At 35.2% G+C, this 24,384-nt stretch overlaps 3 long non-coding RNA genes across 3 annotated transcripts; all 3 read right to left on the bottom strand.

The window, feature by feature from the left end:
• Positions 1-501: 501 nt before the first annotated feature.
• Positions 502-23,617, bottom strand: LOC124153886. Its single transcript, XR_006863782.1, has 3 exons — positions 23,280-23,617; positions 22,935-23,138; positions 502-748 (listed from the first exon to the last, which is right to left on the bottom strand). It is a non-coding gene; the product is annotated as an uncharacterized LOC124153886 (long non-coding RNA).
• Positions 7,939-8,383, bottom strand: LOC124153887. Its single transcript, XR_006863783.1, has 3 exons — positions 8,348-8,383; positions 8,140-8,236; positions 7,939-7,990 (listed from the first exon to the last, which is right to left on the bottom strand). It is a non-coding gene; the product is annotated as an uncharacterized LOC124153887 (long non-coding RNA).
• On the bottom strand, positions 8,420-10,437 carry LOC124153884. The gene is made up of 3 exons (XR_006863780.1): positions 10,405-10,437; positions 8,938-9,170; positions 8,420-8,506 (listed from the first exon to the last, which is right to left on the bottom strand). It is a non-coding gene; the product is annotated as an uncharacterized LOC124153884 (long non-coding RNA).
• Positions 23,618-24,384: the final 767 nt, after the last annotated feature.

The following is a 24,384-nucleotide window of genomic DNA, read 5'->3' on the forward strand; positions in this document are numbered from 1 at the left end:
TCATATATTAAGCTCGAATGTTAATTCCTAACCAAATCACTTAACTAGTTAAATATTCATCACTTATGCTACTATTATTTAATTAAAATAAAGCTGATATCATTTTATTTTTGGCTATTATTCCATTTTTCAATGCTTGATTAGGTTACTTTAACCTCAGAAAAACAATTCGACATCGCAATGCGCACGTTTTCTGGTTGCAATACCGAATTGCTCGGCATCGAAGACCGCGTAATATTATAGCAAGCCTACCGGTTGCAATTCGCCGTTCATAATAGTAAATAGCAACGGGCCTATGCTATTCTGAGAATTACGTCTTCCGGTGTAGTAAAAACACGAATTGCAACCGTTCGTAATACCAAATAGCATAGGCGTTGCAATACGCTATATTATAGCAACATCGGTTGCAATAACGAAGAATAGCATGATGCTATTCCATCCATAATAGCAGCCTTAGAGCTTTTAGGTGCTCAAATTGTGGAAACATTTTTATTTCTGACAGTGGGTTTTCTGACAAATCAAGAGAGACAGTCTCAGTGAGAAAATTTTGTGGGACAGAAGTAAATCCTGCTCCTCTGCAGTCAATGTGGTGATGATTGAAATCACAGTGGCATTTAGGCAAGCAAGAAGATTTATCCATTTCGCCCAAGACTGTTGTTTTCAGTGTGAATAGTAGCAGTGAGAGTGCCAGCTGGTATCTTCTGTAGCCTTTATATCTAAGTGCCATAGTACAAGATATGGCAGTTACCTGAAATACAAAAATAGTTGGAATTCAATTATTAAGGGTGCGATTCATAGACGACACTGAAATTGCTCACTTTACAAAGTCTCTCTTTACGGTAAAGTGACACTTTAGCTAAATTTCGTTTCAGAGTCGTCCCAAGGATCTGACTTTATAAAGTGGAACTTTAGCTCCTAAAGTCTCGATCATGCATTGAAATTTTTGAGTGTTGGCAATGAACGCTGCGAAAAAGTGAAGAACAAGATGACGCACGATATTAAATGCGTACTTGTTTACATGTTTCTGGCGACTGGGTTTTCGTGTTGTATTTTGCTAAGATTTATTAAGCTGTATTTTCTCGTTTTCTCATATTATGTGCAAATGTAAATGAATACTGCGTCATTGAAAGATTTTCCCCACTAGCTTTTTTGTACGTTAATTTCTGAGTTGGCTGAATAAAAGCTCACTTTTAATTAGCTTCGTGTATTGGTAATGCCCTTCGATGTTCCCAGCGAAGTAAATATTCAAATGCTGATATTTTCACGTCATTTTATGATCATTTTCTATGATTAACTGCATACGGTTGTTTGGACTACATGTTAGTCGAAGTTTGATGGTGTACGTTCATTGAAGGTGGGTGAAATAGTGAAATTCTCTCGCGTTAACTTGAAACTACCAATTAATTTGAAGATTTACCGATCAGTGGTTGTCTCAGTTGGACGCATATTTTGAATGAGGTATGGGTGTTTGTTGAATTCTTTTGTGCTTACCAATATTTTAATTCTTGGAATGTTGACCTAAGGGGTTATATTTTCTAGAGAAATGGACGAGAATGTACAGTCAAGAATATCTATATCATCAAAACCAATGAATGAATGGCCACGCAATGAAACATGTTGAATGTGAGAATGGACTTATATCAATAAATATCTCTTTGTCTACTTTAAAAGATGCCTCGACATATGTGAATACCTAACCCGAGTATCCATTCACGAATTTTGCAGTAGAAAATGTCAGTGAAGTCTGTGATGCTGTGTAAATAACATTTCATAACAATTCTACATCCTCGAGGAAACATTGCTTTGCTGCTGATAATATGGCTATGAAGGAAAGTACGTTTTACTTTTTATTGCTGCCTTTCATGACGAGATCTTATATCATCATTGTAAACATGCAAATGCATAGTCGAAAAACGAAACAGAAACTCGACTCTAGTTTCACAATCACAGAAACATGATAAGCGTGATATGGAGGCATACGGAAAGAGTACATTAAGCAAATATTGAATGAAAACGCTTAAAATGCAATACAAGGTGTAGAAACTAGTATTTGGCTGGCCAAACGATATGAAAATCAAGTCTTTGTTTACGAAGGCTATTGACGCCAATGTATATAAACAGAATTTTGCTATCATATTCAAGTATCTTTAAGGAAAATTCTAGAATATGAACGTATAAATAACCTAAGAACTTAACAATTAACTTGTATATAAAATCAACATAAATTATGCCAACCTGTTCAACCACTTACTGTGTTGTAATTATCACACGACCGATAGAGTTAAACTTCAAAATATAAGAATTGGGTCATCTCCATCAATACCGACTCGATATATATTCAGGGAAAAGACATATATATTACTTGTCTGGTTATTTCTTGAAACGCGCCAGTTTGCTGCTGTGTTCTCACCAAAAAATTAGTTCATATTCATTTCCGTAACCCAAATATCTTCATATTTCAACTTCAATAACAGCCGGTGCAGCCATATTTATTCATCCGTAAAGGACACTTTAGCCCTAAAGTGAGCTCCGGTTGGGCACTTTACGGTAAAGTGACGATTCGGCCATTTTTCCTCTAAAGTGGCGTTTATGAAACGGAAAAAGCAGACTTTAGCCCGGCTAAAGTATACTTTAGCCTAAAGTGCCGTCTATGAATCGCACCCTAAGCCTTTAATGTGTGCCAAATTCGGCACATACCTCCAGAATCATTTGGCCTCAGCCATTAGGTCTTGTTATTTCACTAATGCCCAATGTGACGTTTTTGGCACGTTCTTATCTGCTGACAGTATTAAGTTTTGATACCAAGCGAGGAAATGTAGAACTCCAATTTTGATAGGAAAAAGTCAAAGCAAACAATATTGAAGATAATAATAATAATTAGAGATGGGTCGAATAGCAGATTTTTTAAACTCGAATATCGAATTCGAATATTAAATCATTGCTCCAATATTCAAATACCTCCAATACTAAATGATGAATGCGGAAATGTTTAACTCGGTTGCCTATGCAGCAGGAAACACAAGGTTTTGGGGAGTAATTTTGATTTCCTTTAAAGAATTCGAACAGGAATTTAGCTGATTAATGGAAAATTTTAATCTTATGGAAACAATTGGGCATAAAGTTGATTCAACTAACATCTCTTTCAAATATTCTAAGGAGACACATCACCTCCCGAAAAATGATTGCATGCCGTCACGGCATCAAGAGGCCTATTACGAACGGCTTACCGCATGCGGTGAGATACCGCCTGCGGTATCATACCGCCCCGAAGCGCGTTTACCGCCCCCGAGCGATTACGAGTGGCCACCGGTCGGTATCATACCACGGCTTAGGGGTCGGTATGATACCACGGCCAGCTACCCCGGTGGTGAGATACCGACCCCCTAATGGCGGACGTCTGTTTACCTTTTTCGGGTCGAGCTGGCGTTTTTAAAACAAAATATCCGACGATAGAGACTCGGAAGTTATCATATTTTGTGTTATTTATAATATTAATGTCTGAGTAAGCGTATAAAATATAAAACTGGAGCCGACTGGAGCAGTTGAACAAAAAATTTATAATACCCATATAACAACGTTGTAGCAGTCTGAGCCACGGCCGTAGGAGATGGATACGTTGATTGTAAGTTGACCCTCATTCATTTATTTAATTAGAACAATTTGGATGTTTTTTAATGTCCGCTATGTTTTTATATGCACAAACCTCTTCCATTTCTTCATAGGTACCGGAAAATTCGTCGTTAAGGGCTGCTATTATGGATAAGCGTTGCAAAAAATAGCATACGCTATTCTGCGGGTCATTATAGCAACGACCCCGTATTATGAATGAAGCGTAGTAATAATTTTGTTCGGAATAGCAGCATGCTATTTCTTGCGCGAGCTATTTGGAAGCTCCGCCTCTTCCCGTATGAAAAACTTTCTGAACAGTTTGCGTAACCAATCAGGGAGAAGATATTTTATATATTTTTCTGTATTTTACGGAATATTGTCTTGAAATTATAAATAATTGCTTTATTTACATTTAAAAATTATATTAAACCTTGGAAATATATAATACGCTTTGAAAATCTCATTTAAGAAATCAGCTGTTTGTTGTGTTTGTGATAATTTCCCAATGGCTTCAGACAGGTGGGTTAGGTCATAATTTCGTTGTTATAATGATGATTTATCGGACATAAATATTCAATGATTTACCTATATCCGATCGGTCCTTTACCGTGAGATATATGCTATGCGAAATAATCATTGAAAGCTAAATATGTTTGATTTTCTTCGTAAATGTGTTAGGCTTCGAAGTCTGTTTGTTGCATATCAGAATTAATATGTATCAACTTTTATTGTATTGCTCGTGACGATATCGTTTTACTGTATGAACTAGAAGCTTTCGTTTCTAATGTTATCTATATATTATATGACTCCCTAATTTCAGTGTTCATTCTCTGTTTAGGAAATGAAGTAGGTGGCAACGTCACAGCTGTGCTTTCATGTATTATGATGGAATAGTATCGATATTTCAGCTGCATATTTGGAAAAAGCAGAGGGAGGTGATGGTGAATTTGAGGATGGATGGAACAGCTGTGAAAAAGTGAATCTAGCAATAGTGAATCGTGTGGAAAGTGCTGTTGTGTCAGTTATCATTGTTTTCGTATCAGCTGATTTTATTATGTGCTCACTGAAATTTTTGATAGACCCTGAACTGTGCCGATAAACTGAAACTTAATTGTGTGAATAACTTACTTGTCTATAGAGGAAACAATTTGTATTCAATTCCACATGATATATATTGCATTAATGATGTAGTGCATGGATATTCCATTAAACGTTTGTGGTGAATCATATTTGTTCGGAAACTTTATTGGTGTTCGGAGAAATCCTTTGTTTTCAAGCAAGTAATTCAAGTCGACTGCCCGTGTTTATAATTTAGTAAATTTTTAGTTTTAATTGTAGAAGGCAGCGAATAGTGGGGAAAACAATTTCGACTCGTTGCATGTATTTGTATATACTGTCCAATTGAGGAAATGAACGGCTGATCAAAGTATATGGTATTATTATGGTAATATATGGTTTTCATTGAAAGCTATAACTATTAATATATTTGGCGAGTTAGTGTGTTAACACAAGCTTGAAATTTTTCAAGAATCGACCTGATAGCCTACATTGAGGATATTTTTAGTAGCAAGTCAAGTGATGAAATAAAATTATGAATTGTAAATATGAATAAAACACGTAAAATTTGGGCTAATGGTAGTAATTCTTTGCATTAATTGTTATTGTTTTCGTACTGTCGATGAAGCAAGCTTGTGCTTCATATATTAAGCTCGAATGTTAATTCCTAACCAAATCACTTAACTAGTTAAATATTCATCACTTATGCTACTATTATTTAATTAAAATAAAGCTGATATCATTTTATTTTTGGCTATTATTCCATTTTTCAATGCTTGATTAGGTTACTTTAACCTCAGAAAAACAATTCGACATCGCAATGCGCACGTTTTCTGGTTGCAATACCGAATTGCTCGGCATCGAAGACCGCGTAATATTATAGCAAGCCTACCGGTTGCAATTCGCCGTTCATAATAGTAAATAGCAACGGGCCTATGCTATTCTGAGAATTACGTCTTCCGGTGTAGTAAAAACACGAATTGCAACCGTTCGTAATACCAAATAGCATAGGCGTTGCAATACGCTATATTATAGCAACATCGGTTGCAATAATGAAGAATAGCATGATGCTATTCCATCCATAATAGCAGCCAAGGACTGCCTGTGCTTGTATTGTATGGTGAATACAGCTGTTGCTCGCCGCTTGGAGATTTCTACGAACATCTTTTGTGGCAAAATATTATTTTTTCAACGTGACAACTTCTTGTATAGCAAGGTGAATACTACTTTTGGTTGGAGATTTCTACGAGCATTTTCTGTCCCAAAATAGTGTTATTTTCAACGTTACAACTGCTTGAATTGTGTGGTGAATGTAACTTTTGCCCGCTGCTTGGAGATTTCTACGAACATCTTTTGTTTCAAAATAGTGTTATTTTCAACGTGACAACTACCGTTAATCACAGTGCCAGTGGTTGTAATGCACAAGTTTGACGAGGTTGACAAATATCTGCCAAGATCTGTAATTATCAGTATTCCATTGTGATTGGTTTGTAAACAGTGGTATTACGCTATCGAGAAGTGTCTGATAGTAATGTAAAAATTGTCAGTGGCGTTTTTACCTTCCTCATTCACCGCAGAGATTACATTTCACGACCAAGCTATCAAGTTCAAAGCCATGTGTGAAATTTGTTTATACTAGTATATCAATCGTACCAAGGAATTGTAGTGAGAAAAGTTACCTGTGCCACTTGCGTGGGATAATCTGAGGCTTAAAATCAGTGATTAAATAGTTGTTTTCATCATAGCGAGCTCTTCACCCCAGTGAAAATTTTGTATACAATTGTATACAATTTCATACAGGATTTCCTGTATAAACCTGTACACAATTGTATACAAAATGTGTACATTGTATACAAATTTGGCTTCATACAATTGTATACAGTGTATACAATTTACACATTTTCATACACTGTATACAATTGTATGAAATGTATACAATTGTATGAAATGTATACAATTGTATGAAATGTATACAATTGTATGAAATGTATACAATTGTATGAAATGTATACAACTGTATGAAATGTATACAATTGTATGAAATGTATACAAATGTATGAAACGTATACAATTGTATGAAATGTATACAATTGTATACAGTGTATGAAAATATGTAAATTGTATACACTGTATACAATTGTATGAAGCCAAATTTGTATACAATGTACACATTTTGTATACAATTGTGTACAGTTTTATACAGGAAATCCTGTATAAAATTGTATACATTTGTATTTAGAACTTTAGCTTCCTGTGATGAACAATGTTAGCTGATGGACTCTTCAGTGAGCTGGCAATTAGATCACTCTTTTGAGTTCTTAATTTGTGTTCCCATTGATAATTGGTGATACCTTTATCTTCTTGTTGGTGGACAATATTAGTTCATCGACTCATCAGTGAGCTGGCAATTGAAATATTGTTCTGAGTTCTTTATGTGTGTTAACATTGATCCCAGATAGCATGCTAAACTTGCTGCAAGCTTGTCACGACATAGTTGTAAGTTTGCAGAAAGCTTGTCATGACAAGCCTGCAAGCTTGAATCAAACCGCCTTGTTATGCTTTTTCAAACATGCAGCACACTTGTCGCATCAAACTTGCAGCAAACTTGTCGCATCAAACTTGTCACATCACACCTGCTGAAAATGTGTAGTGTCACATTGCTACATACTAGGAAAACTAGTTCCACACCTACCATTTCTGTAGTGACACTTGCTGAGGAAAAACTGACTTAAAATTTCTGCTTTTAAAATGCTCTCCTAAATAATGATTAATTTAGAACAACAAAATTTAAAATTTTCCACTCTATCAATTGTTAGTCATTTCACATGCACAGAATTTGGGAGCTAAATTTATTTAATAAAATGGGCAACAAATAAATGCTGAAGAATTTATTTTTCTCATTAATTATGTACATGCTGAGGCAGCGGTGGATATACCGAAAGTAGATATCTAGTCATCGATAGTTAATCATTATTAATGAAGTGAGTGAAATACTTACAAACTGAATAGGAAACATCAAAGACAGAAACACTTTAAAAAATTTATGACCCCCTAGGCCACACATGGTAATAACTAAAATACAGAAATCTTCAAAAGGTAAAAACATATTGCTCGAATTTCATCAAAACATTCACAAGTATGCTGATTGGCTGTGAGAATGTAAAATTAAAACTTCATTCTTTTGAATTCTTGTTTAGTTATGGGAGTACAAGGTTGCGCATGGAACTTACATGGTTACATACTTATAGATCGTTACTGATGAACTTATTAAGCAAAATTATTGTCTTCATCAGCCTGATCCTCAGTCTGTTTATCCTGCCAATCCCTGAAGAGAAAATAGTAATTACTCCATGTGAAATGATATATCATGGAACATTATAGTGTATACCTATTGTAAGAGGGAATGGAAAATATGAAGAAAATGTCTGGGATGATCGAATTAGTGTGGCAGAGAAATGAGAAGCAACTACTTACTATCTTATTTTCCCGACTTTAGCCTGGTTGAGCCAATTACTCAGACACCCTTTCAGCTCCACATCTGATGCATCACGGTCGACCCTTCTGCATACACCTATAAAATTATAAAAAACATTGTTAATATCACTTAATGTAATAAGTTAAAAGTTCATTTCAATGATCAATTATTATAATAATCTTAGAATATCTTGTTGGATGCACTCACAAAAAATAACAGGACACACTGGAGTGCTATAAAATGATTTCTTAACCGAATTCTTCTGAAGTTTGCCTGTAAGGGCTTACAGCTCTGCTACATTGTCATTCTAAGACGACGCAACATATTTTGTAGAAGTGCTCATTCAACTGCTACCAAACATTGCATCTAGAGATAAAAAAGACCAAATCAATGAAGAGTTAACAGCTAATACAAGAATAATAAAAATCATGTTTTCAGCCAGAAGAAAAATTCACCAATGAAATTAACACAGTTGTCATGGTTAGTATGCACATGTAGTATGTGTGCACAAGTGCATATGAAATAACAAAAATCCAATCATACCATAAATTTTTAATATTTCATTGGACATTAATCCATACCCACTTCAAAATTATGTTGTACTTGAGTATTTTTATAGCAGTTGGAATTCCAAGCACCTACGAATGTCTGGCGAGCTCAAGATATACTTCTGAAACTTTCTTACAAATGAAACTCTTATGAAACTTTCTTACAAAAACTTAATTGTTCTTTCATTTAAAAAATCATACATTATTTGAATCAGGATGGCAGCACACAAATTATCATTATTCACTTACCACCTTTGGCTCAAATGAGGGATCTTCACTTATCCTACGGCAGAGTTTGATGAAATCCTCATCTGATGTCAATGGCAATTGGCTGAATTTCATCTCCTCCACAGCAGCACCCTTTTGCTTTGGGTCACAAGCCAATAAAGCACCTACTTTCCTCTCCAAGTGAGAAAACCCAGGTGCCATTCCTCCCATCCACATGAGGCACTGGCTATTATGTTGTTTTAATTTACTGCAGCCTGTAAATATAAAATTGTTATAAATACACTAATACCAATTGATTTGCTTACATTATACTTCCTTAGCAGACTTGGTACTTAATCATCATAAATCCTGCCTACATGCTTATCAAACAGGTGATAACCATAGATTTTAATATACCACTAATTTTTCTATCAACAAACACGAGTAATTGATTACATAACAAAAATTTTAAGGATTGCAATCTTATTGTACAGAAACAACTTAGAAACGTGTTACTTATGCCCTTGAGTGCAATATGTAATAATAATAATATCTTTATTGTTCCATGGGTCAAACATGTGACATAGAACATTGTCAGGGAGACATAGAACAGACATAGAACATGTGACATAGAACATCAAAACATACATGTTGTCATACACTATCAGACAAGAATTCATTTACATTATAATAACCCTTAGGCTGTAAAAAATTTTTAAATTCTGTCTTAAAAACATTAATATTTGAAATATGTTTTATACTCGTAGGCAATTTGTTAAAAATAAGCGAGGCAGAGTGATGTGGACCTCTTTTGGCACATAATTGTTGTAAAATATGTATATTTTCACTCCCACGGGTCAGATAGGCATGAACCGAGGAGTTTGGTAAAAATAAGGTAGGGTTCTTTTTTACAAATAATGCACAGTAAAAAATGTACATACTTGGTAGTGTCATTATTTTATATTTTAGAAATAATGGCTTTCCAGGAGACCTGATGGACACATTTGCCATAACTTTCAAGGCTCTTTTTTGCATAGAGAATGCTCTAGCAGCAGCACTTGTGTTTCCCCATAAAACTACACAATAAGCCAAGTGGATTGTCTGTTAAAATGTACTAAAGCACAAATCAATGCCTAAATTATAACGATCGGAGAGAGTTCAACTGATGGCTATGTTTAGAACAGCTTATTAATTGCTATTATTCCTCGACATATTCCAAATAGTTACTCATTTTCAAGATAAATCATTCATAAATGAGTTAATTGAGGTTGAGACTAATGTCATAAAGAACTGTTAACAAAGTGGATTCTACTGCGAGAACCCTGATATTTCAACTTTAACCGTCTGAATGGATTCTTTTCACTATGCCAGCGAAAGTAAAGACCATGCTAAATTGTAATTACCCTGAGAATAAAATAATGAGTAATCTTAAATAATTAATGGATAGTAATTGGCGGTTCATTAATCATACATAAGTATCGAATGGAAAAAAATGTTCCATTTACTTACATTAACATGCAGCACAGCAGAGATGGGTTGATGCTGACAATGGCAACTTCTTAAATCTCTTCGTGACGCTAAAAGCCACTGTTTCCGGGAATTCAAAAACTTATTCAGGCGTTGATTCAATTGTGCATGAAACAGTATTCTTTCAATCCCTTTTTGTCAGTATTCACTACGAAGCACGGATTATTTTCTTCTTCCATAGCATACTTCAACGTATATTTGCTACTAATCAATATTTTTCATCACAGCTAAATTCGCCATCACAAAATAACGGTAACAAAAGATGGGCAAAGAAATCGATTGTACGTAATAATCGATTATTTGCTTTCGATTATTGCGATTATTGAATCGATTATGGACATCCGATTATTTTGCATAATCGATTATTTGAATATAATCGGCGGGAATAAGAAGCGTGCTCACTTGCGAGATTTTATGCGAGAAATTATTTTTTTACATTTTCACCCCTTCTATAGTTTCAGAACAACAAATGAATGCTATTTTGAAGTTTACTATTGTTTATAACAATTAACTAAGTTTAAACAAAGTTATCAACAATGCTAATAACATTTACCAGCATTAACGATTTCTACATACCTTACGGGTTACAAAACAGCAAATTAATAACTTATTAATCTACATTGTTCATAAGAAAATGTAAAGTTTAAATAAAGCTAGCAACTTTTAAAAATGTAACAATTTCCGCATGTTGTATGGTTGAGAAGAGTTGGCTGAGCCTTTTTGTTGATTATAACATTTACTTAAATGTAAACAAATTTAGCAACTTTTACAAAAATTAAGAATTCCCAAATTTTATACGGTTGAGAAACGTGGAATGAGTGATACTCTTATTCTATTATGTTTATAACGATTACTAATGTTTAAACCAAGTTAGCAACAATTTTAGAAACATTTTCAAAATATTACAATTTCTTTAATTTAATTCGGTTAACCAACAATAAAGGAATGGTTTATTGGAACTCTTTGGTGTTTATAATAATTTCTTAAGTTTAAAAATAATTAGCAACAATTTTAACACCATTTTTTAAAGTAAAAATGCGTTACGGTGTAAAGAATAGAAAATGAGCATAGTTGTGGTGCTTTAACTCCCAAACCCAGATATTTACACATTGATGTACGCATACCTTTACATTGTATAAAATGTACAAATTTTATACAGCCTACACAACTGTATAAATTTTCATAAAATGTATAAAATTTATACAAAGTAAACATTTTATACAAATTCATACAAAATTTGCACATTGTACACATTCTGTATAAAATTGTATACATAGTATACAATTTACACATTTTATGCATTCTATACAGCTGTATACAATTGTATACTAAATGTGCACATTGTACACATTCTGTATAAAATTGTATACATTGTGTACAATTTACACATTTTATACATTCTATACAGCTGTATACAATTGTATACAAAATGTGTACATTGTATACATCCTGTATAGAAATTGTATACAAAATTTTCACTGGGGCATTGTAAGGTTTACGTGATGAATATAAGAATGGTAGTGACTTCCAGTTTTTGATGATCCTATTTACCATTATTTATAATGGTGTGAGCTTGTATCGATTGTGGATTTTACCTGAAATATTGAAATAAGTTGTAGCCTGTGTGTGTGATTGCCGCGGAACCGATTCGCGATCTCATATGTTTATTGTGGGCAAACTGTTTTGCTGTGGTTGTGTACCCGTGAATAAACCAAAGAAATGGTGAAACTCTGTGACATTATATTGAAATAAAATTTTCTTGTAACCAGTAGTGCATATCTTGTGTTTTTTAATTCTCCATTGCTTTTCATAGATAACAGCCAAAAAGTTATTTTTCGTTATTTTAAAAAGTGCCTTTCTTGTTCTCTGAATTTTCATCAGGTTTCCAAACCCCGTTACTTACACGAAAGGAATGCAGAGCAACAGATATTTTGTCATTTCACAGATGTTGAGTGTCATATTGTCTGTGATTAAGGCTCTCCTGCTAAGTATTCGTGGTGGATTTTCATATATTTTTTAAGAATGGGCATTTCGGTCAAATCTTTAATGGAATTGGTGGTTCACCTTGCCCGTTGGCCTTAAAAGCACTTCTATCGTAATTTTTCGATGGTCTGCCATGCAATTTATCACTACCTGCGACTGCTCATACGTGATATTTTGATGATATCTTCCGCAAGTCACTGCTAATTATTGTTTTATTCGACTTTTTATCCTATAAGTAAGAATTGAGGAGCAAAGTTCGTTCATTTGTCAAACTTTTAAGGTGAATTAACGAAGGACACATCCTTATTAATCCATAAATACCACTAATTGTCTTTATCGACTGCCAACAACTCTTGCCGAAATATTCGTCTGCTAGGAACAGTTGCCGCGGAATTCGAACACCGCACGCCCTTGCCATTGGCTACACCATTTTCGGGCTGAAGGAGCTCAGAATTTTTCATACAAACGTCACTTCCGCCGCATCGCTCCTTACCGACCCCCTGACACGTACTCTCCGCCCGGCGGTGACTTGCCGACCGTCCCATTCGTAATCGCAAGGGGCGGTATGATACCGTATACCGAACGAAAACTCCGCCCGGCGGTAGCGTACCGCCCGCTCGTTCGTAATAGGCCCCTTACACTGCTACAATGGATTTCTGTCTGATGTATACATTCTTATCTACCAAACGCCATATCAGCGGCACGCCCATCAGATCCAACTTCTTATTTTCAACAAGTAGCTCGCTTTACCCCCACTCCTGCTGTCAAGTGTTATTGGACAATCCGAGGCGTTTTGCAAAATACACGTGCTTCTCCACTGCATATATTCTTCAATTATTTTCAGTCTATCTTTGGAAGTTATCACAAGATGGCAGATGAATTCGAATTCCTAGCAGGGAGAAACCAAATATACTTAGAAAATATCCCTTCGTCTGTGACTGTGACAATAGAGATTTATAGCATAACTCATAAATTGTAACTTGATATATGTTTTCGGAAAAAAATATTGCATCAACTTCCGAGAAGCTGATATCGAGTCTCGCGGGAATGCTAAGTCTCCGTCGTATTTCTTTGTCTTCCCGACATTTATTTTCTTGCGTAAAATGCTTAAATAAAGTCAGGAATACGTCGTTTTTGGTCTTCTTCTTTTTTAAATTACGCGCACATTACTAATATTTCAATCCAATAAAGGTGTAATATCGATTGCCGAAAGTCATTGTTAGACACCATTTGGGCTAATAGGTGATTCATGCAGCAGTTGACCTCCAGAAACTGGGAACTTTGAAGCAGGTAGGCTGATAAAGGTCAGTGGGTGAGAAAAGGGGGGGGAGCGAAACACCTTTCTATTGTTCTCGTATAACTTGATATTTTTTTCGAAGCTAAGGTCTTTGTAATATGATCTGTGCACGAGCTGGGACCTTTTTTTATTTCAGAGAAGAAGAAAGCCTCAGAGGGGGCTGAATGGAGGGGGATAGCGGATCTTGGGAAATGGGCTAATTTAACTATGCCACGGTACTCATGCAGCAGTTGACCTCCAGAAATGGGGAACTTGGAAGCAGGTAGGCAGAAAAAGGTCAGTGGGGGAGAAAGAGGGATGGGTGAAACACGATTCTATTATTCTTTTATTTTCCGAGTCAACTACCAACGACAGTGTGCGACAGTGTACGGCGCGGAATTCAAAATATTCGAAGTATTCGAGAGCGTATTTTAGCATAATTATTCGAGACCTCGAATATCTATCAAATACTTTCTAGTATTCGAAGTATTCGAGTATTCGCGGATACTATTCGCACACCTCTAATAATAATAGTAATAATATTTATTTTACGGGCACAAGCCCTTTCGTCTACTTGCTATGTTTTTCTTTTAGCTTTTGGTTTTTCGAGGTAAGTTTATACATTTCTTAAATTTATTTTGCAGTCCTCTTGGTTTTCTAAAATTTAATATGTAATCGTGACATGTTAACATTTCAGTTTTTTTTTTTTTAATTGAAGGAAGAATAGGTGTGTGACAAAGTCATCCCATTTGGCTCCTTCGGAATAATAGAAATGTAAGACAATAAATCACGATCGAAACCTGAAGTCTAATATTTCATAAATGTACTTCATTACATCTTCGTAATTATGTAATTGACAGTAAAGTGTATTTATATGGCTAAGTTCTAACATTTATACATATACAAGTTCTAATGTTTATAGATGTTTTTTACTCTACCGGCATTTCAAAAAATGAATCCCCTAACTTTTTATGGGAAAAGGAGAAGGGGTGTTGTTCAAAAAGTGATGTGCCACCAGAGGTTACCAATGGTACTCATGCTGGTGAAAGTTCGAGCAATCAACATTGGGAATCAGAGTCACCTGATGAAAGAGTGCTTCAGAAAGTTTTTCAAAAGCGTACAAAATTCGATGTACACATGTGTTTGAATAAGAATTCCAGCTGTTTCATCAAATTTCATGAAAAATAACTCTGTTTGCTGTTATTTATACCAAACATCAACGGTAATTCTCCAAATGCTTTCCCATTCATTTTTATGTTTTGCTGAAATGATGACAGCACATAGCGCATCCATTTTATAATAAGTGTTTGATTATGATACGTAACTCTCTCCAAATTTATTTCACTTAGCAACCTAATTTCATCACATGCGTTATTATGGATATATTGTTGTTGGCTGTTTGGAAAAAATAACTTTTTTCTCCTTGCATACATATATTCTTTTTATGCTGCCAGCTGATGTTTTTTTGTAATTGAGTTATTAATGAATTCCGAATTGTGTATTGAGATATACTATGGAGGGTAAAATTTGAGCAGGGATATTTCAGTGTTTTACTTGTAAGAATAAATGCTGTAAATAGGCAATTAAGAAGCATTTATTTACTTTTTATGTATCAATTATGTGGCTGGTTGCCCACCTTCTGGTGGAGCCTAGCTGTGACGGGAATGTCCAATGTACCGAATTAGGCATATACCTAAATTTTAATCAGTTTTGAAAAAAAAAAAATAAATAATGGGTTGGTGTGCTTTCTATGAACTCCCTTAACCCATTTGTGCATAAAGTTATTTTACACCAAATATCCCTGTAAACACAATGAGTTACAGCAACGTTGCAGTCAGGTTGCACGAGGTTGCAGAGGTTGCAGGGCTGTTGAGGTCTCTTTGCAACGTCCTGGCAACGTTGCAGACAGGTTGCACGAGGTTGCAGAGCTACTTAGGTCTCTTGAAACGTTGCAGACAGGTTGCTTTGCAACGTCCTTACAACAATTTTCCCTCATTCATTAAAATATGAAAATATTGAGCTAAAAGAATAGGTACCCACACAGCAGAGGATATTCCTGGAATATCCTATTTTGATCCGTTATATTCCTATTTCGTCCCAGAGACATTGCGAACCATTGTGGGATATTCGCGGTATATATTTTGACAGTAGGCTTTTGTGTATGTAATAACTGAGTCACAGTTGTTACAGTGTGTTTCATCATTTCTTTTCGGAACACCCAAGAACGCCGTCCACCTGGGGTGCTACGAAATGCAGATTAATTAAAAATCAATCAATTCCCTTAAGATGTAAAAAAAATCCTGCCATGATAAGTTTTCCTCGTTTCATAAAGAAGAATGTTCTTCGAAATGTGATTTCACTCGTGCTTTTTAATCTACTAAGGCGATGATACAAAAAAGATATATTTCCCAGTGGGATTTATTCCTCAAGTCATAAGGCGAAACTTAATTTTTCGCCTACCAAGATTTAGACTCCCGCCCGCGATGTCGAGCTATCGATTGTGGATACCATCGATGGTCGATTCCACCAATAGTCGATTTCCATCGAGAGAAAAACAACATGCCAACGGCCATGCCGTTTGATGGCCGTTGTCGTATTCATGTGCACATTAATAATGTTACGTGAACTGTGTTGTGTTCTTCGTGAGCGGAATTGATCCTGCCGAAGCATATCAGCCTCTTAAGTTCTTCTTTTACTTGTTTCACCAGCACCTAGGCAATCATCTACTGTTACTACGTAATTTTGTAGTGTTATGTTTGCGAAACTTCTCCAACAAAAGTTTATCAACCGCAGAAGTTCTACTTTTGCTTCCTTCATCAGAATCTGGGTAAGTAGAAGTGTTGCTTATTGCAACATTTTTTATTTTAAATGAAGCATATTCTTAATATTTTCAACCTTCTCACACTTCCTGAGACAGCTCAGTCAATCCATCTTCTGTGGATTGAAAAACATTACATATGCATAAACTTAAATTTATTTTAATGCTTGACGCATTGCATCACCGTAGTGTGGGAGGATTATGAAGAAAAACTTCTCGGCTTTACTATTTATTGAGTCATTTAAAGTTATTTACATTTTTTATAGTGTTTATTTTTCATTTAGGTGTAGTGGGTTTAAGTGTAGCTTCATGTCAAAAACATCTTCATGATGATGTAAAAAGTTTTGGATCAAAGTTCCAATCAGGTAATTGTTATTAAAAGAAAACATTTCAATCAATTTTGTGTCTCATTTTTGATAATTTTTTGTAGTTAAAGATGTCACTGTGATTTTGTTAAAGAGGGGATAAGTAATGGGATTTGATTTGTTGGAGGCAAGTCTATTTGTGCACATTACTCAGGGATAAAACCATTGGGCCATAATGATAAAGTGAATATCAGTTTATCTGTGGTAATATTATTAATACCCAGCCCAGTATAGGAAATGGTTTAGATTCATCTTCCTTTATGTTTGCTTGAAGCACTTTTCAATAGAGTGATCAAAGACTTTGAGATGCGTTGGCTCCCTAATATTGTTTTCTTCTAAGCAAGCAGACTGTTTGATCTTGATTCCAATTATGCAGGGTATCCCATTTATCTTGACCACCCGAAATAACTTTTTGTTCAGATGGAAGTTCAAAAATGTGTCAAGCAAATGTTCATAAGCCCTCAGGGGGACATTAATCAGCATGACTGCCTTCCTTGTATCTTTGTTTCTACAAAGATTTGAAGAGTGGTATGTCTTTTTTAAATGACACCCTATATTTTTTATGAATGACTGGTGGAGTAGTTCCAATACCCGCCTTCCTGCACTAAGTGCTATTGAGTCAGACATTTTTCATAACACTGTGTTTATGTTAATGGTCCACTGTGCTACATTTTTGAATACGTCTTTAGGAGAGGAAATGAACTGCCAAATAAAAAATATAGGGTGCCATTTTAAAAAGACATACCGCTGTTCATATCTTTGTAAATAATAAAGCTACAAGGAAGTCAATCATGCTAATTAATGTCCCCCTGACGGCTAATGAACATTTGCTTGACACATTTTTGAATTTCCATCTGGACAAAAAGTTATTTCGGGTGATCAAGATAAATGGGACATCCAGTATTCTTCATGTAAAATTGTCATAGTGGATGTGTACAGCCTTTGGTTCAATGAATTATCCCTAATATAATAATTTTTATTTCAGATTGATTTTTTGAAAAGAGTTGGGGGTTCTACTCCACCAGATGCAACAAGGCGTGGGTTGAGAGCATCATTCTTAGATGATATTGCAAAATATTATTTATTGGAAGGCCTTAAAGGGAACATAAAGTTTGGACAGACACACATTCATTTGGCTCTAAGCTGTAAGTAAAGTTTTCAAATTTCTATTAATTAAATACTTCAATGAGACCAACATATGTCAGTAGCTTAGGTATTTTCCTTGAGAGCTATCAGCAATCCATCCTTGCATTTTGTTGAAATTCTTGCAAGGACATTACTTTTGTTATTTTGTGCTGTCCAGCGCCCAGAATTGAATTATGCTCTCTAGTCTCTTGGGTTGTATTCAAAGTTAGTACTCTCCCTTTCAATACAACCCTAGCATTCGATTATTTTTATTACCATTCCTATGATTTTCAAGATTGGCTGTTCTAAAAAATATCATGAGATAATTTCTGTTTTCTTTGAATGACATTCAATTATTGTTGTGCGTGCTTATTTCATTAACATTTGGACTAAACTTTTATTTCTCTAAAGTAAAGAAACCACTCTCCAGCCTTAAATTTATCAGGTGGATTTTGTGGGAAAATTAACTGCTTACGCCTTAATTATCGAGGTCATTTCAAGATCTCATGTAATGACAGTAATGATAATAGAATCGCTCAAGAAAATGACTAAGTATATGCAGCCAAGCTCGTGTCTCAAACCCTTGTTTGTCATTTCATATGAAGTAATTTGCCAACTCTTGCCTCATAGAAAGTCCAAATTTGTGGGCTCTGACCTAGGTGGCAAGTGCAATACTAATCCTGCTGATTTCATCAGCTGACCATCACATCTTATTGGTTATGTGCATCTATTTAAAAATGGCCCTATAAAAACTACTGTCTTAATTATATTATAGTCAATTTACTTCTCACCTTTATAATAAGATGAAAAGTACATTATACATATTTTTTAGTAATGTAAACTTTTTCTGGTCCCATAGTTATTTCTGAAGACCTTCTTCAGTATTTAAAGAGAATTGAGAAGACGCAGCTGGAAATTTTAAAGGAAATTCGGGCTTTGAAAAGAGCTAAGTCGAACTGCCAGATGCCAGATGAAAGTGACAACGACTTATTATTGACCTGGAAATTCCCCATGGATACAATGGAAGAATTTGATGCCCTGGAGGTGGAACTCCTCAAAAAGCCATTCCACGCAGCTCTGGTAAAATAAAACTTTTGAGTGTCATTTGTTTGATGGGCTTTTATAAGTAGCTATTTGTGAGTTTTTTTGTGTTGTAAAAATTCCTCTGATTTTTCAGACTGTAGAGTTATGCAGACGAGGTCGGAATAACATTACTGAGGGTGTTTTCGGCATGTTATACCACCTATTTACCAATAACCTTGGTCGGAGATTTTCATTTTTCGGCCATTCCAAAATGAACACTAAAAAAATCCAGTTCTGTGCCACCAGAACGTGTGCCTGTATTATTGGTATGTTGTGCTTATAAAATTATTTCAAAATGGGAACTGTTCAATAAAACTACTTGTGTCTAAAATCCTTACTAAAATTTAATTTCAGATGCTTTCCGTTGCAAGCCCACATTAAAGGAATATGGCCATAAGCACATAAAGGAGAAGGCAATTGACTGGTTCAGGCACGCTGAGTCAAGGCATCAGAGGGTGGAGGAAAGGAAAACAAATTGTAAATAAGGAATAATAAAAAAATTTCCTTTGAAACGACACAATTTAAAGTATTATTTATTAAAGGTTGCATCACGTTACGCTTCTGGTGGTGAAGATTTGTGAAAATGTAGTAAGGATTAAATTTTGGCAGTAAATTGGTTGACGTGAGACGTAGCTGCAACGTTGTGGCAACCTATATGGTTTACAGAAGGTTGCAGGCAGGTTGCAATCATGTTACGTGTCACGTTGCAAAGATGTTGTGAAGACGTTGTGAAAACGTAGTACGGAGGACGTTTGGCAGTAAATAAGACGTTGTCACAACGTTGCATGGAACTCCCAGTTGGTTGCCGTGAGACGTTGCTGCAACGTTATGGCAACCATTATGGTTTACAGGGATTTATTTAAAAAGTTATTATTCTAGCTATTAAGGTCCATTTGAACTAATTTATGCAATTTTTGAATGTTTACAATCAATAGTTTTAGTAATACAGCCCATCCAATATATCGGACGTCATGCAAATACTTCAATAAAAAATAATTTACTTACCCTGTGTAAGTGACTGAAAATTTTTTCAATGCCATGTCTCACATAAATGCTTCTCAAGTCGATAAATTCAAGAAGGCAACTAAAATTTTTAACTAAACTATTAGCGGTATACTAGCTAGGTATTTTTAGCTAAACTATTGTAAAAACTATTAGCGGAGCGGTGAAGACAGACATCCATTTGAACTTAATGTAGCATCACAATGTAGAGCATGTCAACTGGAGCCCAGAAAAAAAATTAAATACACGCGTCCGATACATCAGACGCTGTGCACTAATGAGTCAATTGAAATATGGAAGGAAAAAAATTTTTTCAATGGGTAAAAAAATTGTTGTCTAGATAGGGTTAAGAAATTTTTGTTATTACGAAATGCAAACCTCGTTGCCTTGAAACTCTGGGTTGCCCTGCCAGGCCCCTCCCGTCACTGCCAACCCACCACCCCCTTCCCCAAAGGATATTCCTAGTTACGCTACTGATTCGCCTGCTCTAAATGTAGGGTGCACTATCCTCCATGGAATGTGTCCCTACCCTTCATCAATCCTTCAATGTTCTAAAATGCTCCGTCTACTCTTGCTGGAGGGTAGGCGGTGGGTATCACTACGATTTGATTACCCTCACTGGAGGGTAGGCCTACCTACCATGTAGGAGTTTATTTTTATCAGGGTAGGCAAATATTGATATAGCTTCCTGAGCTTGTTTTAAAACTTGATTCATGAAATTTGGAAACAATTTAATCTCAGGTGACCGACATCGGTAAACTTACATTTTACTATATGCATATCAAATGGCACAAGTGGACAAGATGGCACACATTAGGCAGTACCGCCAAAATGTCACTAATTTTTAGCTCTGGGGTAGAGGTCTGTGGGAGGCTCAACATGATATAATTTCAAACAGAACTTCTGTAATGATACCAATAAATGGCTGAAGCTGCAGATATTCTTGGCAAGTGACTGTGCAAACAGTGTTTTAGCAGAAAGTGAAGCGTGTAAAATCGATGTATACTGAAAATATAATATAAGTAATTATTTTGTTAGCAGGAACTATTCCTATAAAGTTTTCATTTAAGCTCTGTGTAGAAAAAGTAAATGACTAAGTTGTCACAACTTTATAGGATAGCAAATTTTACCAGAAATGAGAGTTTAGATACTCGTATCGTTTGAGCAGATGTTGTTGATAAAAAAAAGGCAATCAGATTTATGTATAATAATCAAACCCAAATTAAAACTTATCCACTCTGAGGTTGGTTTAATAGGTGGGAGCTCACCCATAACTAAATCAAAGGTATCTGATATCTCACAGTCAGGGTGAGGAGGGCACAGCAGAGTAGCGTAGGGAAGGGTGGTGGGGGTGGCCTGTCCTGGGCGTCATCTTGCAGTTTTTTTTTAACAGAATTATACCTCATTGATAAATCTTTCCACGATAAATTTTGATCAACTAATCCAATCTGTTTCTGATACCTCTTTTGTTAGGGGCTATAAGCAAGGAATTTTTTTTATTCAACACTTTTAAAATTGGGTTTCAGTCTGATTCCACCAATCGGTTGAAGGCACAAGTATCCTTGGTGTATGAAAAAGTAGTTACATGGGTCTGTATTTAAAAAAATGTGTTGCTATTAGAAATAATGAGGTATGGCCCAAAAACTAATGGCACAATAGGGTATAGTTTCCTTCATCAAAGAAAACTAAAGGCATTGATTGCGATTTGTTACCCACCATTAGTGTATTCATAATATACAAATTATTTGGTTTTATAATTCCCAGTTTAGATGAATGTCAATTTTAACTGCATTTGAAAATGGCCAGATTGGCGTCCATGCGATGCCACTCCACGTGACGTCACAGGGACCTAGTTTCTATAGCAGTAGATAGGAGTTATACGTCGTCTGAGATTGCCAATGCATGCATGATGCACAGACTTCAGGGAAACATGTCTTAATAATCACCTATTAAAACTGCCTAAGGTTGGAAAGTTTCATTCGTTTGATAAGGTATTAATAATCCTTATTTAAGCCAAGCGCTACCAGCTAGCTGGGTACCCTGCTACCTGCTAGCATCCTGCGTCGTATCATCGCTCAAAGCCTCGCCCCAAGGTCACTTCACTTGGGGCAGCGGGAACCAGAGCGACGTTATAGAGAGTTTTCCCAGCATTCATACTTAGCTGCCGCATTTTTGCACGCTTGAAAATTTTCACTTTTCATTTAATCGTGAAAAATAGATATCATCATTAAAAAATTTAAAAGTGTGAAATGTGTACTCCAGGAGTAGTAATAATCTTTCGATTAAGGCGATAAAAATAATAGGAAACTACCCTGTTAAGTACACGAAAAAAAACTATGAAAGAACCATAACTATAAAAATAATCAATGTTTAAAATAAGTAATAGCTTTTCATTTGTAGTTGGATAAAGAAAACCAGCATGCGTTATTTAATCTCCAATTCTGATAAAAATTGGTATGTGATGAAGGATGAATGTTCATATTTATAAAAGCTTTAAAGCCAATTCTTTCTCACCTTCATGTATTTTCTACCCTTCCGCCTCATTTGGTAATACCTGGGTCATAATATATCCCATAATGACACAAATGCATATATATGTAGTAGGTGCATGGGAAACATGATGTTTAAACTGGTCTCTTATTATTGTATAAATTGTGGCCATTTCATAGTTTATTGTTGCCGTAAATGGTAAATATTGATGAAGTGTAGATGCCCCTAGCTATTAAAACTCGCTTATAATTTTTTTATGATACAAAATTTCTGAATAGGAAAAGTAAATGATTAAATTGCCACAAAACAATAAGTCAACATAGCTTAGCTATTATTCCAGCTATTAGATTCTTTTATTTCAGAGACCCACCTGTTATAACTAGTAAGATTTTTCCTCAAATTTATCCCTTGTCGATATCTTCACTGGAATGTCACTTTCAGCAAGATGCAGATAATAATTTTTCATATGTCCTTGATATCACTAGTTTATGCCAATTATAGTTATGAATGCCTAGTTAATTAGAATACCCATGGGAAAGCAACCTGCTGCCGGACAGTAGAAATCTGTATCACCCTAAAACATGAAAGTTAATAATGAAGGCCATGGTTACAAGATAGTGCTACATGGATGCTGACACTCATTTTGTAAAAAAAACTTGCTTTTCTGGTACTGTTTGATTTAGATTTTACTAGTAATTCACAAGTAGGTACTTACTGTGCTGTATAAATGATTGGGATGATTACCAAGCATAATAATGAAATGTAAGAAAACTTTGCTATTCCTTTGTAATTACTTTTCATTATGTTAAGCCAATGCCATGTAGTCACCCCCAAGATTGCTAGAGGAAATATAAATCACAGCAAAGACTTCCCTTTCTCTTCCTGGTAGTGCAATAGATAAGATAGTGTTACCATAGCTGAGAGATAAGTTCCTATACTCCTATAATTTGATAAGTTGCTTGTACTAAAAAAAGGTAATCTGGTATGTACACTATTTCCCATTCCAAATTAAACCATATTCAATCATACAGTTGGTTAGGGTACGTTAGCTGATGCAGGTAGAGCTCACGCATGATTAACATGATGCTAAATCAAAGGCATATGATATCTTATATTCATGGTAGGGAGGCCAGTTCCTTTCCATTGTATGCGTTTGTATAAATATGCGATTATCCTAAAATATGATCAATGTTGTTAGTTATGGAAGACAAAAATTTTAATAATTCTAAGGATGTAGGCCTTCAACTGTATGATGCAAATCAAATATGTACCTGCTTTTCACTTAGGTTAAAAAAAACATTTATCATTTACAGACATCATCAATCAATTTTACCAAGCAAAATAAGAGGTCACAGAATGTGGATACGTACTAAATTCAGCAAAAAAGCATAATTATACTTTTATGTCACTATCTTCTTGTTGCCATTATTTGGGCCAACTGTTTAACCATTTCATAAAATAAAGATGATTTAAATCGATCTCAATTTAAGCATTAATTTGCTAATTACTCAAAGTGCACTGTTATGATGAGTCTGGGTTTAACTTTTATAAAGATTCTTACGATAATAAAAATTATATTAGTTTTTTATCAAAAATTACAGACATGCTGGCATTAATCAATATTTTTTCCAAGTCCTCAAACGCAACAAACATTGGCATGTTCTTTTCCATTCTCTTCTCTATGAGCAGCTTAAGCTGGATTAAACCTAATTAGTGACCAATATTGCTTGTGCCTTTGCTTTTTCAGAATCCCAATTGGTCCTCATCCAAATACTCTTCTGATCTTAGTTCTATTCTTCTATAGTCTATAGATGATCCCT

Source organism: Ischnura elegans, chromosome 2 (genome assembly GCF_921293095.1).
Source record: "Ischnura elegans chromosome 2, ioIscEleg1.1, whole genome shotgun sequence".
In the NCBI taxonomy this organism is placed as follows: domain Eukaryota; kingdom Metazoa; phylum Arthropoda; class Insecta; order Odonata; family Coenagrionidae; genus Ischnura; species Ischnura elegans.